An 18,466-nucleotide genomic window follows, 5' to 3' on the forward strand; every position below is an offset into this window, starting at 1 on the left:
TATAACTTTCCTAATTTAGATACTGTATGTGTAATGTCCACCATAGCCCAGACACTCCACAAGACCTCAGTGAGAGGAAAAAGTAGTAAGGCAATCTTTATGACCAGTGTGTGTCATGGATCTAATATACTCAAGTTTTGTCAATTGTCTATGGGAGCTGACTTTGCGTGGAAGAATGACAAATGCTTACAATAAATAGCCTGCTGAGAGTCTCAATTATAAAGGATGTTTAAAGCATATAAATATCAAAGATAAAGACTGCTTGTGCAGCATTTAACAGCTTTTATCTATAAAGAGAAATCTAGAAAAGGCAATATGTTTATTAATTTGAAGCTCTATAGTAAAACTTTTTTTCTATGTAAGTCACTTGCCTCAGTGTAGTAGTTTTGAAAATTACAGTATAAATTAATTGGAAACAAGTGTTCTCTGGCGTCTAGTTATTAAGACATTTTCTAATTTATCCATGCAGTGCATATTCAACCTGACAAGTCATGTAGTGATTAAAAATTGGTATGCTCCAACAACAGTGTCAGAATTAGGATCAGTGACTGGTTTAACTCTCACTGACAAGGCAAGCTTGGTGAGCAACTTGTTTCCCGTCAGTGGGGAATCTTCAGCCTGACTGCTTATTTCCAATAAACACTGACAACTCACATTATGGCAGTAACTGAAAGTTTCCCAAATGTGTTTAGAACTTTCACATCTTCTAAATACTGTATTTTAAACAGATGCATTATTTCAAGCAAAAGAAAATGGTACATTTAGGTTTTACACCAGTGTTTTGCCACAGTACAAAAAGGACAGTTTTACAGATTTCAGTTACAACATTTTGGGTATAGTGATACATTTTTAATAGGTTTCTATGAACTGTTACACCCATCATAAAAAGCTTATATTTAACTTATATTTAATGGTAATGCATGTCATGCACTGCATATGCTAGAGAGACAATTGCTCTATTTAGTTAAATTTACAATTGAGTGTTAATGTCTGAGCTACAGAATTCAAATTGACCTGTCCAGAGTTACAAAGAGAAAATTAGAAAATTATTTCAAATACGGTCTGTTAACAAGCACTGGTAGCATAGGTGAGTGGGATATATAGAACAAAGTAAACAAAGTTTAAAAGTGAACTTCAGGCATGGCTCCTACCTTCCTACATAAATTCTCTGAATTGGTTTTAAAAAGATAGTGTAAATTCCCAAAAGAACAATGACTGCTGCCACATAGGATCCAGCTCTACATATCCCAAAGCTAGAGAACCTGCAGTTTTCAGTCCTTGCCCAGTCCTTATCTGTACAAGAAAACTCCAGTGTAATGAACTGTTTCTTTCTCTTGCTCAATTGTAGGTTAATTGTAGTAAAGATAAACAGATAAAAAGAGATAAATGCATATAAACAGTTATCAATAAATGATACCCATAATACTCACCTACATCCGTGGTCATGTGATATGCTATGTCCTGAGTTTTCATCTTCTTTACTGCAGAGAAGTAGGGCCCTTCTTCAGGCTAACCATATTGGTGCCTGAATGATGTAAACCACTGGATGTCCCTAAAAGCTGTCCAGTGGCAGGGTCTTCTAAGGATCCATTGAAAAAGACAACAGTTGGGCAGGGCACTCAGTTGCAAAGTATGGATAGCAACTATCATGTGGTGCTGTGTAATCCACATGGGAATAGATGTAGTGTAAATGTAAGAGAAAAAGACAGTGCACTAGAAGATTGCATTTAACTTACAAAAAATAGTAAGTATGGATATCACCCAAAAAACAGTACAGTCCAACAATTAAAAAATAAAAATATATGATCCTTTTTAATAAAACATGTAATGATACATCTTTATTAAATAGCACCATAGTGTTACATAGACTCATTGGTAGCTCAGTCTCATCAAACTGGTAATGGCATCTCCTGATGGAATGTGGAAGTAGATGGTCTGCCTACACATGCAACAGGCCATGGATGTGTACACCAGGTGTGAGGACGCTGGACCATCCAGAAACAGGACTCTGGGAACTGGTGCTGCTGCTCCATGCAGACGCTAGTTGGAGGATAACTAGGAAAATGACCATTCGCTAGGCCAGCAATACTCAGAACAGGAAGTGATGTCACCACTCAGTCGGACATGACATCCGCGGAACCCTGATCTTAGGGATAGTATCTGGAGGAAGATACTATCTGAAGACAATGGATAACGCATTTCAACGCAAATGCTTCTTTATCAAGGGGATTTGATAAAGAAGCAATATATCCATACATATTATTTATTGTACATTTTTACATTTCTTCTAAGGATTCAGAAGACTGCAATAGTGTGATGACATCAAAAAGAGGCCTCCAGTCCAGGGCCAGACTGACCATTTGGAAACTCGGGCACTGCCCGAGGGCCCGGGGTCAGTAGGTGCCCCCATGAGATGCCCCTGGTACCTTTTTTATAGGCTTTTTTGAGCTTGGGCAAGGACACAGGGGCCCCATAATTCCCTATTGCCCGGGGGCCCCATGAGTTGTCAGTCCGCCCCTGCACCGGTCACGGCAGATATTGACTGCAACTTTGTATTCACTAGTCATACGAAGCAACTATGCTTTTCTTCACTGTAGCATCAGAACAGCTTTGTCACGAAAGCACCGACAACCTCTTGACTGGACAGTGAAAAGCAACAGCATACTGTTGAGTCAACACTCATGTCACTTTGGTATTCTGTTAGCACATGTGCAATACAGTAGAGCCTGATTGGCTCCAATCATTGCCTGTTCCTTTACAGAGGATTACTACAGGCTCATAAAAAAAACAGCAGGTACTTCCAGTAGTTTCTTTTAAAAATATATAAATAATGATTTTAATGAACGCAGACAACATTAACTGGTATATTGTTATATCTGTCTGAGATTCAGCTATTGAATAAAGCTTCTTTTGACTTTCTTTCAGTATTTCCTATTGTTATAGATACAATGAAGCAATACTTTTTTTATGATTGCTTATATCAAATAATTAAACATCACTTCATATATTTCTAACTCCTGATTAACAGTTTTCTTCCAGCAACACATTGGTGGCAAAGAGAAATCTTTGCTTATTCATACAATACAAGAGTTTTTATACATATGATGAGGTATACCATACAACCATGTAATATTTCTCATATTGCAATTGTTAAACATAATCCTGAAAGTTTCCCATATAAAATAGACAATCAGTAATGCACAGTAACCAATTTAACTCACAGTTTAGTAATCAGACAGTAGTACCTCTTGACTTATTATAGAGCTATTCAAGCTCATATTTTGATGTGAGAACCAAAAGAAATTTCTTGACAGCTATTATTCCTTTTTTAATGTAGCCTTCTTTTCTGTCCTTTGGCTTCTTTGAAACAAGATCCGTTCCTCATTCTCTGAAGTCCATAGTTAAAGACAGTGAAACAGCATCAGGCATACTAAAAATAATAATAATGACAACAATGAAACAGAGACACAGGGGGTATTGGAGTTTTCACTTAACCTGAATAGACACACACTGCACCATCCGTCTCCTACTGTTGTGACTTACAAACAATGTCTCACAATTCTTGACCCCACCAATAATTCTGTTACTACTATTCATGCTGTGCAAGCTCTATTTGTGTAGTTATTATTAAAACTGAACTCCAGGGAACTGAAAAAACACTACCCTATTGGAGCTACCCCACTTTGCCCCACATTGCAAAGGTTAAATGTTAGTTTTTGCCTAGGGTACCAGTAAAAAGCATTTTACTTACCTTATCCCTCACTCCAACATGCTCCTCCTTCCATGTGACCAGTCCAACAATACCTTTTCTTTTCAGTTCTCCATCTGGTGGACAGTCCTGCACTAAAAATGAGGATGCTGAGGGCCCATCCACAACCTGGAGCATCAGAGAAAATAGGTGAGTGTAGGCTTCTTGGCAGCGAAGGATAAGGTAATTAAAAGTCCTTTTTCCTGGTACCCTAGGCAAAAATGGCATTCAATCTATGCACTACCCACTTCAAGGGTAGTTTTTCAGTTCCTCATAGTTCAGCTTTATTTTCATGCAAAAGCACAAGCAACTGAGATGGTTTATGGGATGCTCTACTAATAATTTACTACTGATAACAAAGTTCAGCAGATTTTGCCTACATTACTATATATACGTCCTATCAGAGACATGTTTTTGTTTCATGTAATTGATCTACTATAGTCATGACATTGTTAAAGTGTTACTAAATCCACAACAGTAAAATCAGTCTGTATATTCAGTAAAGCATGCTTGTTATACTCACTGTGGAATCTAATGGCTTAATTATCCACATTGGATAAAAAGGATGTTTGATCCTGTATTATCTGATCCTCCCCTTCTTCCCCTATCTCCTAAATATCTCCTGATATAACAGAGGCTTTGGGGCAAGCTGCATATGCTCAGTTTGGTGTGTATTGCTAGAGAGTTTATTTTTATTTTCTTGGGAGAGTGCATGTGATTAGCACAAGGCCAATCAGCACTGTCCAGACAGAAGTCAGAGGTTCTGCATCCTCCTACAGAAGAATGAAAACTCCTCCTACAAGTGTAATCAGTGCTCTGCTGGACACTGATAGAAGTCACAAGACTGCTCTAAATGCTGATGAGAAATGGTATTTAGCAGTTCTTACTTGCTAAAATAATTGGATTTTGTGTTCTGTGGGAGACCAGATATAGTGATCATATATAGGGTCCTGGGTTTAGTAACACTTTAACATGTAAGCTCACATTTCTTTAATATCCACATTTTTTATAACTTTGACACTGTGGGGTTGATTTAATAAAGGTAAACTGGCTTTTCATGTTGCAAGAGATTTTTTTCTCAGAGCTTAGTGAATAAAACAGCATTTTTCTTGCACTTGATGGATGATGGAAGGCAGCAAAGCTTTTTTCATTTACTAAGCTCTGGGGAAATTTCCCTTGCAAAGTACAACTTCCCATGCAAAAGGAAGAGTCCATTTGATATTGGTAAATCCACCCCCATAACGCAGGACAATAGGATAGGACAACATTCAACTTTGTTAGCCCATGTGATTGTGGCCCAAATATACCAAATTACTTCAATGTCGCTTAGGATTTACTTAAACTACCAAATTGTTGGATGTATAAAAAGAGAAACTGTCATTAAGGGTAACAACTCTCAGATGTTTCCACAAAAAAACATATACCAAAGTATCAAAAAAGCTGGTTATCAAGGCTTTTACTTTGGTTCATGGATACATAGTAGGGGAAAACTACTGTAGTAGAATCCAATCATTTCCTTTTACAATTGACATGAAATGCCTATGGATGCTAACTGTTTTTCAGTCTATTTATAAGGGATACATGAGCCTATAAGTATGTACCATTCACTATGCTAAAAGCAAATCGTTTTTCATTTTGAATAGAGTAGGATTAGACCCTCGGTCATGCTTTTATTGCTGTCTCTGTACCTTTAGGGGATATTCATCTTTTTTTAGTTCTGGTGAAAGAAACAGAAATTGAGGGGGAAATCCAACATTTTAGATTTGTCCCCAGAACAAGAGGTGAGTGAAAATCTTCAAATGGGGCAAATGTTATTTTACCTCACTATGGGAAAAATTACTTCAGCAAATTACCAGTTTGGGCTGCAAATACACTTTTCAACTGAGAATTTTCTGTCACTCATGGTTCTTGAATACATCTATTTGGAATTTGTCTAATAAAAGTGTGCTAGCATTTCTTGATGCTCACAGCAACCAGTCATACATTTTTTTCATTTTAAAAATATGCAGTATAAAAATGAATGTTGAAATCTAATTGGTTGACAATAGAATGTCTACATAGACACCTTTGGTTGATTTAGTAAAGGGAAGGATTTTTTTTTTAACTTAGCTAAGTGAATGCTAGTAAATAAGGTGAATCTGTGTGCTCTTTTACTACCCAATTGCATGTGAGGTAAACAGGGGCGGACTGACCATTTGGGCACTCGGGTGCTGCCTGAGGGCCCGGGGTCATTAGGGGGCCCCATGAAATGCCCCTGGTACCTTTCATAGGCTTTTTTGGGTGTGGTTTGAGTGTGGGAGAGGACACAGGGGCCCAATGATCCCCTATTGCCCAGGGGCCCCATGAGTTGTCAGTCCGCCCTTGGAGGTAAATAAAAAACAATAAAATAAAAGGATTTTTGTTACATATGATTCCTTGGCTGAAGTGAACCCTGGTTATCAATCAACCAATTGTGCCATATGTGAACAGCTAGCAGATGGCAGCAAACAATATTTGAACACAATTAGTTGTAAAGAATTGTGAAGTTATAAGAGAACAATTCAGGTAATTACGACATAATACCTTAGTGTCCTGTTTTTTTTACCTTTGTTAAAAGAAATGTGTACATACACCACTGTGGAAAGAATTACTGTATAGTGTGCAGTAGCTCATAGTAATTCCTAGTAGCCTACCACAGTATAGATAATTATACCAGTGGTTGGAACACAACTGTTACTGCAAATGAAAGATATTCGAAATATATTATTAAATTGTATAAGTTGTCAAACATATATCAGTTGTGGAGAGAGTACAGAAAGATTAAAACCCGGTCAGCTTATTTTTTCTGTCTGTGTCCATTGAGAGGCCTTTCTTTACTTCTTGCCTTGGATATCACTACAAAGTAAGATACATTTTCCTCCTAGACAGTTGTCACTTAAACAGATAAAAACAGAGTGCAGCGCTGAAAAATAAATGCAAAAGGAAATAGTCCGTGATTAATGAATGGATATATATAAGCGAGTCCCATGGTTCTCCCATCCTGAATATCAAATTCTGGACAGGAGTTTTCAACAGGACAGTGAGGCTGAGGGAGCTAAATCAATTTGCAGGATTCATGTAGTGTGCACCTACTACCACCGGAGGGACGGAGCTTTGGATCCTGGCTGATTACCATACCATCCTTAAGGGGATCTCCGGACTTCTCTTATACATTTCCAGGCTGAATGATCCACAGAGTTGGAGCTTACTCTCTTCATTTTCTATAAGGATTCCAGGGGATATTCATTTTATGCGCATTTTCCATGTGCGTCCGGTGAGTGCGCACTCTTTCCATTGTTTCCTGGCTTTTATCAGCTATTCCTTGGGACTCGCTTATATATATCCATTCATTAATCACGGACTATTTCCTTTTGCATTTATTTTTCAGCGCTGCACTCTGTTTTTATCTGTTATTTGTGGGTACACTGTGATTACCTTTAGTGCCATAGCTGCTTAGTCAGGAGCGCTCACTTTATACCATTTACATTAGTTGTCACTTAAACAGCTGTCCACGTTGGATGATTTCTTTGTACCTCTTGTTTTGGTGACAACTGTAATTTTTTGGATTTCACCTAAATGGTAACAGTGGTCACCAGGGGTAACGGAGAGTGTGAATCTACTTAGAGGGGACACATAAATACTTGCTAGAAGTTCCAATTATTCACCACATACATAATGTAAACATATAAAAAGGTACACTTTGCCTAAACTTTTTAATACATCTCCATATGTGAAAATGCAAACTATTTATTGTATTAAAACAAAGATTAAAACAAACACTTTTATTTTATTTTCATTTGGGTTCATCAAAGACATTTAATGCATTAGTAAAAATATTCTGAGAATGAATAATGTAAAACCATGCATCATTTTAAGTCCTTAAATAATTGTTGCAAGTTCAAGAAGCACACAAGACAGATTAATCACAGCCAAGGCTCCTTAATATATCAACAGGTCAATAGTTCAGTAACAGAAGCAACTGTAAGTTGATTGGACAGTAATTAAAAGAATCAATTCTTATCCTACGAGATACGTCCAGTCATATTAACACATTTCCAAATTTCTTACTTAGTGGACTAGTCAAGATTAAAGGATTTGCTGATATGGTTGAATTGAGTATACTTCGAAACTGACTAAGCAGATCTGAGAACAAATGAGTTCATTTAACATTGACAGTGAAAGATTGATTTTGCACGGAATGAGTTACCTAAGGTATTCATCATTTTGCTTTGCTTCTATGCACAAGATGGAGATCTACTTCTCTGCTGTTCTGATTGTAATAGGACTTCTTACTGAGCACCTTTATTTTACAGCCATGATTGCAGAGTAGTGTTCTTTTAATTTAGACATTTTTACCCTAATAGTTAGACCTTCTAGAACAACCTCTTTAAAATCACTTTGGCTATCTTAAAAGCCTCTGTATGGTATAATGATTCATTACATGACTTGCTCAAATCAACCATATTGCTTTAAATTATAATGCTGGAAAAATTGCTAATTACTGAAATGAAAGTTCAGCTACACAGAACTCGTTTTCATTTACTGGAGAAATTGACCAGAATGGACAGAAGAGAATATTAGACTTGAATCTGAACTAAATAATTATGAACATATTTTTGGTATATGACATTACAATAAAATTGTATCTTTTAGTAGATCGTGGAAACATTCACATTTTATTGTATGTTCTTACCAATGTGCAGTTCAGGTCTGTACTTTCCTACTTAAAAATTATGCTTTTTATAGAGAAAGTCAGATGACATACAGTTAATGAAACAAGGTTTCTTATTTTTTTGATAGTTCTTTATTTCTTTAGTGCATTTCTTCTAACATTGGAGGACATTGGGATTGTTTTTTGTTAGTGTTATATTGATATCATGAAAAATAAAGCTTTGGAAAGGCAACACCTATGTTTTAGTCAGTAGCAGTCTCTAAGCATTCGCTTCATAAAAATATATTAAAGTGATTGTAAAGGATCAATTTTTATTTTTTAAAAATAATAAACATGTTATACTTACCTGCTCTAAGCAATGGTTTTGCATAGAGCAGCCCCAATCCTCCACTTCTGGGGTCCCCCACTGGTGCTCCGTCCAAATGCTCCCATAGCATGCTGTTTGCTAAGGAGCACTCGTGCATGCTGGCTTCTGAGTTAGCTCTGTTAGCTTTTTATGTGGCAGATAGCTGTTGGCTGGTTTTATTCTTGAGGCTTCATGACAACTGGAAACATAACTGTCAGAGTTTTGGGAATTGTTCAAGTAAAAATAATTCACAAAAGGTTCTCTAGTTACAGTGTTCTCACATAATATGCTATATTATAATTTTTGTAGCACTTCCACTTGGAGACTAGCAGGCATTTTTGGAGATGTATGTTCGGGTTAACCATGGCAAGAGGCCCTGGTAACATCATTTGATGCTGACTGCTTTATGAAGGAATTCAAAGCAATGCTGCTTGATGCACAAGTATAGTTAAAACAGGCAACACGCTTGCACTGACATTATTTCTTAAAGGGTTACTATAGGCAATTTTTTAAATTAAAATAATGAACATGTTATATATACAATGGTATGAGACAGAGTGGACCCAAACATCCTTTTCTTAGGTCCACAGTCGGTGCTGTCCATTCCTCCTATTCAGTGTCTGCCCCCATAGAAAGCACTTGCTAAAGGGGCAGATGTGCAATCTATCTATAGACACACAAAGTTACTGGATTTGATTGACAGCAGCAGAAGCCTTCTTGTCTAGTGAGGAGAGATAATCAATTTAATCATTTCAATTCAGAATTAAATTTTAAGGCATGGGAAATTTAAATACTGAAATGCAACCAAAATTGCTATCACTGAATACCTATTGAAATACTGTATATTGTATAGATTGGATCAGGTTTATTTGCTGTATTTAGTCCATTTCTTTTTTCCATCTTTTGTTAAACATATTCAGTATTCAAATCCCTGATTCTACCCCATTCCATCCAATTCAAAAAAGATTTTAGGTCAACACAACAAATGATAAGCGCACCTATAGCAAGCCACCAAGTCTTCTGCATCTCTGAGTGAAAACTTCAAGAAAAGGATCCAGAACATTGTTCTAACTCACAAAACACCACTATAGCATTGACAATAACTGGGTTTTTCAAAGTTCCAAGTAGGCAGGGTTTTTTTTTTTGGGGGGGGGGGGGGTTATGCAAAACTTCCCTCCCCTAGACTGACAAGGCTTTTCATTGAAATTCAAAATCTGCTATTGAGAACTAACATCCTAAATGTATTGTATAACAAACAGGAGGGATAAAGTAGCCTAAAAAATTAAACCTCTTTATAGCTCTCTGTATTTGTTCAGAGGTTCAGGCTCAACATGTACTTTTTTCTACATAGCATATGCATTTCCATTCTGAACAAGTCCATACAATGTAAAAATCTGAAATTTTTTTAATGTCACATGGCATAAAAGAAAGGACAGACTGGATCTATCCAGATTCAGATGGAAAGCTGTTAACTTGGTTAAACAGCCATCTACATAGTTTCTAATAAAATAGATCCACACTAAGAAATAATGTGTAAACAACATTCAAAAAGCACAATCTCACTGAATGATTGCCACTAATTTTCAATTGTAAACAACTCGTATATTATTTTATACCACAAATTCTCTGGGATGAGCAAAAATCACCTGATATTTTTTAATCACTGCTATTATCATAAAACATGTATGATTTTAACTGATTTATTAAACTAATGAAATCATTTTTATTATAAGTGATTAAGTGTATTTTACTTTCCAATGCATAAGACCTGGAAAGGAAAATCATTGTTATAATCTGTATATAGCCAGAAACATACAGTAAGTTCATTAACTTGCCTACACTTGTGCATCATAAAAATCTTATTAAAAATGACTCCCTAGCCTGCTGTATTAGCTTCTTTATGAGGCAATTTCTCCATACAGTAATAAGATTTCTCTTTTGCTCTCCCATGCATATTAAGCCCACTAATCTTCTTTTATAAACTATTGTTTCAGCCACTTTCACAATTTACTCACTTTACAGATACACTCCTATTAATATTAAAGCTTACAAATGCAAATACAAATTTTTGCAAGCCGTCTGTGCAGATTTATGATGGCCACACATAGTAGTCTGGCAAAGAAGAGCCCAGAAGCGTAGGTTGCCTAATCGCATGCAAAACAGTTGCAGTTGCCTTCAATTAGAAGCAAATATTCCATTTATGAGTAAAATGAGGACATAGTCTCTCCTTTTAATGGCAGAAAATAATGATATATTGGCTTAATTTGCCGAGAGGAAGTAATTAGAATTTTCTTGCGCTTTATTCAACAATGCAGTCATTTGTGGGTTTGAAACAATAATCGTGCTCTTAATTCAATATTCATCAGGCTCCTACTCATGAAATAGGCTCACAAAACTGACGCATGCTCCAATGTTGTTGTAAATGCTATGAATGAATCCTGTATTTAATAATGCATGATATATCAGTAAACCATACATAATACTACTATTAATCTTTTTACAGCTCCGTCTCTCTGTATTATGTCTGTTTACATGGAAAACAAAGAAAAAAAGGATTCAGGTAAGCAAATGTACAAAGCATTGACAGTTACATGCAGCACATTGTCTGTCTAATAAAGTTTACTAAAAGATAAACCTTATAGAAGACCACAATACTTCAAACCCAAACTAGTATGGATATTTTTTTCTTTTTTACTGTCAGTCTAATCTAGCTATTTATTTATCTATTTATTTATCAAGTTATTAATCTATTTTTCTTTCCAAGTAACAGTGACAATATTTTAGTCAGATTTCATTTATGTTTTTAAAATTGCTTTAAAGTTTTAACTAAGTTATAATCTATCAATCAACATAGAAGAAAGAAATAATGAAATATTCCTAATTGGCCTATGGCAAAGTAATAAAGAAAATACTTGTGTCATAGCTTGAGGGTACTTTTAAAAGTGCTCCTCACTGAATGCAAACTAGTATTGCCTAGAGCAGGGGGTCTCCAAACTGCAGCCCGAGAGCCAGATATGGCCCTTTGCTATCCTTTATCCGGCCCTTGGGGCACTATTCCTTCCACTGAGACCAACAATGGGGCAGCACTTCTTCCATTGAAACCAATGATGGTGTATTATGCTTCCCACTAATATCAATGATGGGGCACTACTGACCATCAACCCTGAGGTCATGTTTATTCTCACTGATGCTGAAGCCAGAACATTTTCAAGAACATTTTCTATCCTCACTGGCCCTAATCCAACCCTGCTAAAGTCTGAAGGATTCTAAACTGGCCCTTTGTTTGAAAAGTTCAGAGACCCCTGGCCTAGAGCATACACTATTAGCCTGGGTGGATGACCCAGGTAGCACTTCTTACACACTTGATACTAAATCTCTGCTCTTGGTGTTCCTAGCCAGAGAAGAAGGTATTAATTAAGCCACTTTATATTACAGAACTTTTTTTGACGTAAGAGAGGAAAATTATTTTTGCATGACAGATGAGAGAGCATTCCTAAACTCCTGCTGTGTCCAAGACTGAAAGCGGCATTAACCTCCCTGGTGCTATGATTATTTCAGATTTTTATTGCTGAAAGCAGTACCATTACTTTGCATGGAAATTTGGCGTTTTATATTGTAGGCCTGTAATTCTTAGGAATAACTCACTGAAATCTGTCCGAACAAGAGTCTAATAAACATTCCGGGTATGATAAAACTTGAAACACGAAATCATAAATTATAATTTAATAAAAAATAATAATATAATAATAAATTTAATTCAATAATATAATCAAACCAAAAACACTGAAATTTTAAATATAGCGCCAAGTAATCACTGAGCAAAGTCGCAAAATCGTTTTCAGTGTCTGATGACGAATTTCCCTACGAATCATTATCATTCAATTCTGCAAGCGGTTCTAATTTACTATCACTGTTCTCTAGCTGGTCTAAAACCGCTTTTGACCTAAAGGAACGCTTTTTGGACGCCATGTACATTTCTCAGTTTCCAGGCAGAAAGAACAGTAAAAATGAAGGCAGGGCACAGGACAAAGCACTAGGGACAAAATTTATGTGAAATGGTTTGGTACAGTAATGTTTTACTATGTGATTTTAGTGATTTTTGTGAATGTCACTTTTTGCCATTTTCACATTTCCCGCCAGTTCCATCCCCCGTACGTCCCGACGCTCGCAGAGGACGGAACCCAGATGACAGATGCAGGCATCCGCCGGATTACATTGCCAGGGACACTGCAGGAGGGACATCGCGGGAGCGCAGGACAAGGTAAGTGACCGAGGGATCGCAGAGCAGCGCCGCATGGTAAGCCCGAGTGGTACTGAAACTTTACCCCGAGCTACACTCGGGAATACTGCCAGGGAGACTACACCCAAAACCAAAAATGTGGTATATTGCAGCTTACCAATTATTAGATGTGGTGGCTGCATTAGTTTCCTTTTCTTTGGCTTTCTTCACTCTGTTTTCAGCTGGTGAACTGGCCAGTAACACACCTCCTGTATTGGTGAGACACAGCTCTGGAGGAATGAGCACAGGAGGCACAGCGGGCAGCAGCATTGTTAGTCTTGGGGGTGTTAAATGTACTAGCAGATTTAAATACACTGAACAAATTACAGCCAAACTCCAGCTCACAGTTTGTAATCAATTACAGCAAACATTTTTTGTTTTACATTTGGGAAAAAGGTTTTACATGAATAAATGAAAGCTGGCCAAGAATTTGAGCATCTGAAAAACAGCACACTTGCTGGCTGGATAACCAGATGAAAATACAAGAAATAAGGTCTAAACAAGGAAACTAATGCAGCCATCACAACTAAAGTTTGGTAAGCTGCAATATAATACATTTTTTGGGGGGGTTTAATACAGCTTTAAAGCATTGTGCTAAGTAGTGAGCTGCTGTTATCTATAAGTCATAGACAAAAGGCATGGACAATGCTTTAAAAGTCTGAGAAGAATTGAAGACATAAAATTCCAAAATTTATTAGTGAATGTTTGTAATTGTGTGAAAGGGTATTGCAGGACTAAAGCACAGGAGGATAATGGTGATTATGATTAGAGGGAACATCTGATACTGATAAGAACACTATATAATGTTTATTAAATATAAAAAAACAAAAAAGCACAAATATAATTATTTTTATTTGCTACATAAGTACTCTATATGTTAAAGATCTATTTAACTAAGAATTAGCCCAATATATATATATATATATATATATATATATATAGATATAGATATATAAATATAAAATATGTATATATAATATAATAAAAATGCAATATACTGTATATCCACACTATGCTTGTACCACTATATGAACTACTTTCTTTTTTTTTTTTTCTGATGTACGTAATTCTATACCTTCATTTCATGTGCCATATTTACACTCAGTGATCTTAAATTGTCTCTAAAAAGTAGTCCATTGGAAAAAAATGCCTATAAGCATTGTGTTTGCAGCCTTGATGTCATTTGTGTTGGCTTTACCAGGGCAGGGCCTTAAAGAAAAAAATGTAAAAAATGAAAACAATTTTAAAAACTAAATACTGTATATAAATAATGCTTAACAAAAAACATTAGAAAGCAATGGTGGCTGGAAAAATGTTGATTTGGGACAGCCCAGACCATTAACTAGAAAAAGGAGCTTTTTTTACATGCTGGTATGGACTCATTTTCAGGATTGTATGATTAAATTTTGCTGCTGCCTGCCCTTCTCCTCTTGTCCCTGTAAAAAGAATCACAGAAAATGGAATGAGTACCAAAAGAAGACTGAAATCACCAAAGTTGGAAGCCTTGCCCCTTACCAGCTTTCAAGATAACAGCAATTCTTGGCTACTTCCATTCGGCAGCTCCTTTACCTTTCCTTTTAGGCTTTCCTGTCTTTCTGACAAAGCACAGAACTTGAAGATGGGCATGGCCTCTGCTTTGTTTAGTCCAACTACTGCATCAACACCAACAAGTAAAAAAAAAATAAAAATAAACAAATGCAAAAACTAAAAACATTTTGTTGAGAATCTGCTGCTCTGAGCCAACACAGGCCAGGAAATGTCTACTAGATTATATGGAAGGGGTTGCTCTGCAAAGAGCTTGGGCAAAGTGGGACTGAGACCACTGGACTTGGAGGTTGTTATAGTGTAGCTTTTTTAGGCATCTTCAGATGACAACTGATGCTTGCTGCCATCTGGAGCAGAACGGTCCAGACACAATACAGTATTTATGGCTATCAGCTCTTAAATAATACATTCTAATTTCCATTTCAAGATTAAACATTTCACATCTCTCATTCTCATATTACAGCCTAACCAAGCTGCTTACATACTGTCCAGCCACTGAAGAACATTTGTGGCTATTGTCTCTCAGATAATATAAAATCAAATGCAAAAATAAAAATAAAAAGTGACCCATGCAGTAGATATGAATCAATGTGCAAAAGTACTGAACAAATACATACATTCAAAGTGCAAATTGTGCATACATTCAAAGTGCGAATATTGCAAAAAATGTAAAACTCTTAATTAATAGAAATCATGATAGAAAATCAAAAGCAGTAGCACTTAAAATTAATAACTAATAGTTGAAAGCTGTATAATTCTTCAAGCATATAGGAACCACCTTCATATGCCAGAAAGTCACAAACGTGTGCATTCAAGAGTGAAATCATGAGCCTCTGACCATTCCAAACTCTAAATGGTCAATAGCACCTTTAAATGTCCCAACATTTAAAAGAATATCGTCCACCATGGGATAGATCACATGTATAATACCATACTTGAATAGGTGTGGCCAAGACATGGCGTCATCACCCTACATGCGATGCTGCCTGGTTTGATGGGTGAAATCAGAACTTCTATTGTAATTGCTATATTTTATTGCAATAAAGAAGATTTGATGATAATATACTACACTATGGTTTTTACATATTGCTTTCTTGTTCGGTTCTGGGGATAACCACTGTGGGTGGATGAGTTGTGGTCCAAAGTCATGTTAAATTGACACTCTCCCCGCTCTACAGGATTTTTTATTTATTTTTCTTTTACTTTGCTAAATTCCCCCTATTGTATTGCCACACGCCATATTTATGAAAGCAGCTTGTTTATTAGACTTGGAAAATGTCCAGAATTTAGTATCAATATTCACCACTCCATAGACTTTATTAGTGCTCCCAGCTACATTTTGGTTTTGCAAATTTCAAGCAGGATTCGAAGTACCCCCCACAATTCAAACGTTTGACCTCTTGCACTCCGTTATTAGATGACACACTAAATATTCAGAGTGCACACCATCCAATCCAATAAAGTGTTGTGTGCAATGGTCACTGTCCTTTCAGCATTGAACACTGGGACCTCAAAGCAAATTATTTTTTTAAGTGTCCTTCAAATAAGTTTCTTGCGAGAAATACAGTACCTTCTTTATTTTCATTTTAAAAAGCATCATAAAAACTCATCTTACCATAATGCTGATGTTTCGCCATGGTTGCATATTTAAATGTTTGGTTGTGGATTGTGTTTGTATGCTGTAAGCTGGAGAGCTAAATCTATTATGCTACAAAAAGAGCTATTTTTTGCATGAAACTAATTGGATGCACTTGGTGCAAGACACCCTTTTTTTTTAAACTTATAACATATTATAACATAAGACAGAATTGTCTGCTACTCCAGTATTGCTACTTATGATTCTGTTGCCAATGTCTTATTTTCTGTATTTTTTGCAACATTAAAAAGAAGTTTTGTAAAAATGCATATTCAAAAGCACCACTTTTTTCCATTCTGCAAAGCACAATTCTCCTTCGCTCAATACAAAAAAAAAAATAAGGAACCCAATATTTTTAAACAAAAAGGAGGCTCTTTCTGCAATAGTCACCTCCTCTCAGATGCTGTTTTCTGCAGACTCACCTCAATTCAGCACCAGTCTTCCTTTGGGTTAAATGATGCTTCTTTCATACAACCCACTCTCTATGTCACCAGCCCTTTGTAAACATACCACCCTTGGGACGTTACATTATGCTAACCTGGGCAAAAAGTACCCATGGACACCAGGGCTCTCACATACCAATTAGTAAACACAGCCCATTCCTATATCAGAAAAGAAATGACCGTTGATATCACCATATTGTCTAAAAGACTGCATGAATTAAAGATGTGTGTAAACTGATTTTTTAGGTGTGTGTTGATGGGCTTCGGAGAAAAGAGGTGTAAAAGTGGAACATATAACCTGGAATTCCACTTTAAATAATTCTGTTATATTTGTGTATTGTATTTGAATATTCCTATCATATTATTCATATCCTAAAGCAGAATTCCAAGGAGATTGGAAATCAATATTTATAATAGTCACTGTCCCAGAGACTTCATACCTTTAGAGAATACAGTCCATTACCTGTGTATTCGAGAAGGTCTGGTAATTATCACAAATTAGCCTTTGCATTGATAATGGGAAAATTAGACCACTAAAGTATGACTTCCTATTTCAGCTTCCCACCTCTGGCTTAGCCCTTGCTCTCTAAATATTAAATTAGGATGTGTCAACCTTAGGGTACAGTGTCACTGCTTTGAATTTGGCTAGTTCCATTCAACCTAGGATTGATTTAGCTATGCAGTTTCCAACTACTTTCACTATAAGGGCATTCTATTTTCTTTGCACTATTAATGCTTTTTAAGATGTGCTACCCATTTCGCAATTGTGCTGCTATGGTTGTTAACTGTAGCTTTCTGTAACAATTCTTCCTGCATTATAATCATATTTGCTGTTTACTTTGCTGTTTCTTTATAAAGTTTTGAAAAACTTTTTTAATAAAAAGATATGACAAAAAAAAACACAAATGGATTTCTTAAAAGGAACTAGTTTTCCTGGAAAAAAATTACCCCCTCTTGAACATCTTGATAGAAAATAAAAAGCGTTACCCTAAATATAATTCAACCTATACTTCCATAATTTCAAAATGAGTGATGGGCAAATCTCCCCAGGTCAAATTCACCAAGGATTTAGTGAGCCTTGTTCAAAATTCAGTGAACTAATGTGGGGTACATACTATAAGTTAACCACATGGGCATGAAGAAGCTGTCATTCCATTGACCACCTCCACAACACTCATGTTGTTGGCATAAAAATGTGCTGACCTATCTCTAAGCCTGTCTCCCCAAATTTGAATCACTATCACCACAAGAAACAATTAAAAACAGACCAGACTGGCTATAAAATTATATTGATACCACTCAAACAGTCATGTTCCAACACATCATCTCCTTTGAAAATAGGCCCAAATGCCTAAGGATCTGGAGATTTTTTTTTCCAGGACTACAAGTCTGTTTTTATTTCTCACAAAATCCTAAAGTGATTTGACTGAACCACCTTGTTTATGGCCTGTGTGCCAGGTACTGGTAGAACAATCTGCCCCTTGGCAGCATTAAACAAGCAAAATTCAGATTACCTAAGATTTGAAAATCATAGAGTCACAGTTTTTTGGCAAAACAAAAATACAGCCACAGAACAACTAAGGAGGAAATAATATGCACCCATACAAAACTGAGAGGCATGTGCACAAATGCTAGTAGCCTAGCTAACAAAATAGAAGAATTGGAGCTGCTGATACACGAGGAGGATTTTGACTTTGTGGGAATATCAGAAACTTGGTTTGACAGCTCACATGACCGAATGCCATCTATCCAGGGGTATAACATACATCAGAGGGACAG

The sequence above is a fragment of the Staurois parvus genome, unplaced genomic scaffold (genome assembly GCF_062004578.1).
Source record: "Staurois parvus isolate SC_StPar_1 unplaced genomic scaffold, SC_StPar_1.0 ptg000078l, whole genome shotgun sequence".
Classification (NCBI taxonomy): domain Eukaryota; kingdom Metazoa; phylum Chordata; class Amphibia; order Anura; family Ranidae; genus Staurois; species Staurois parvus.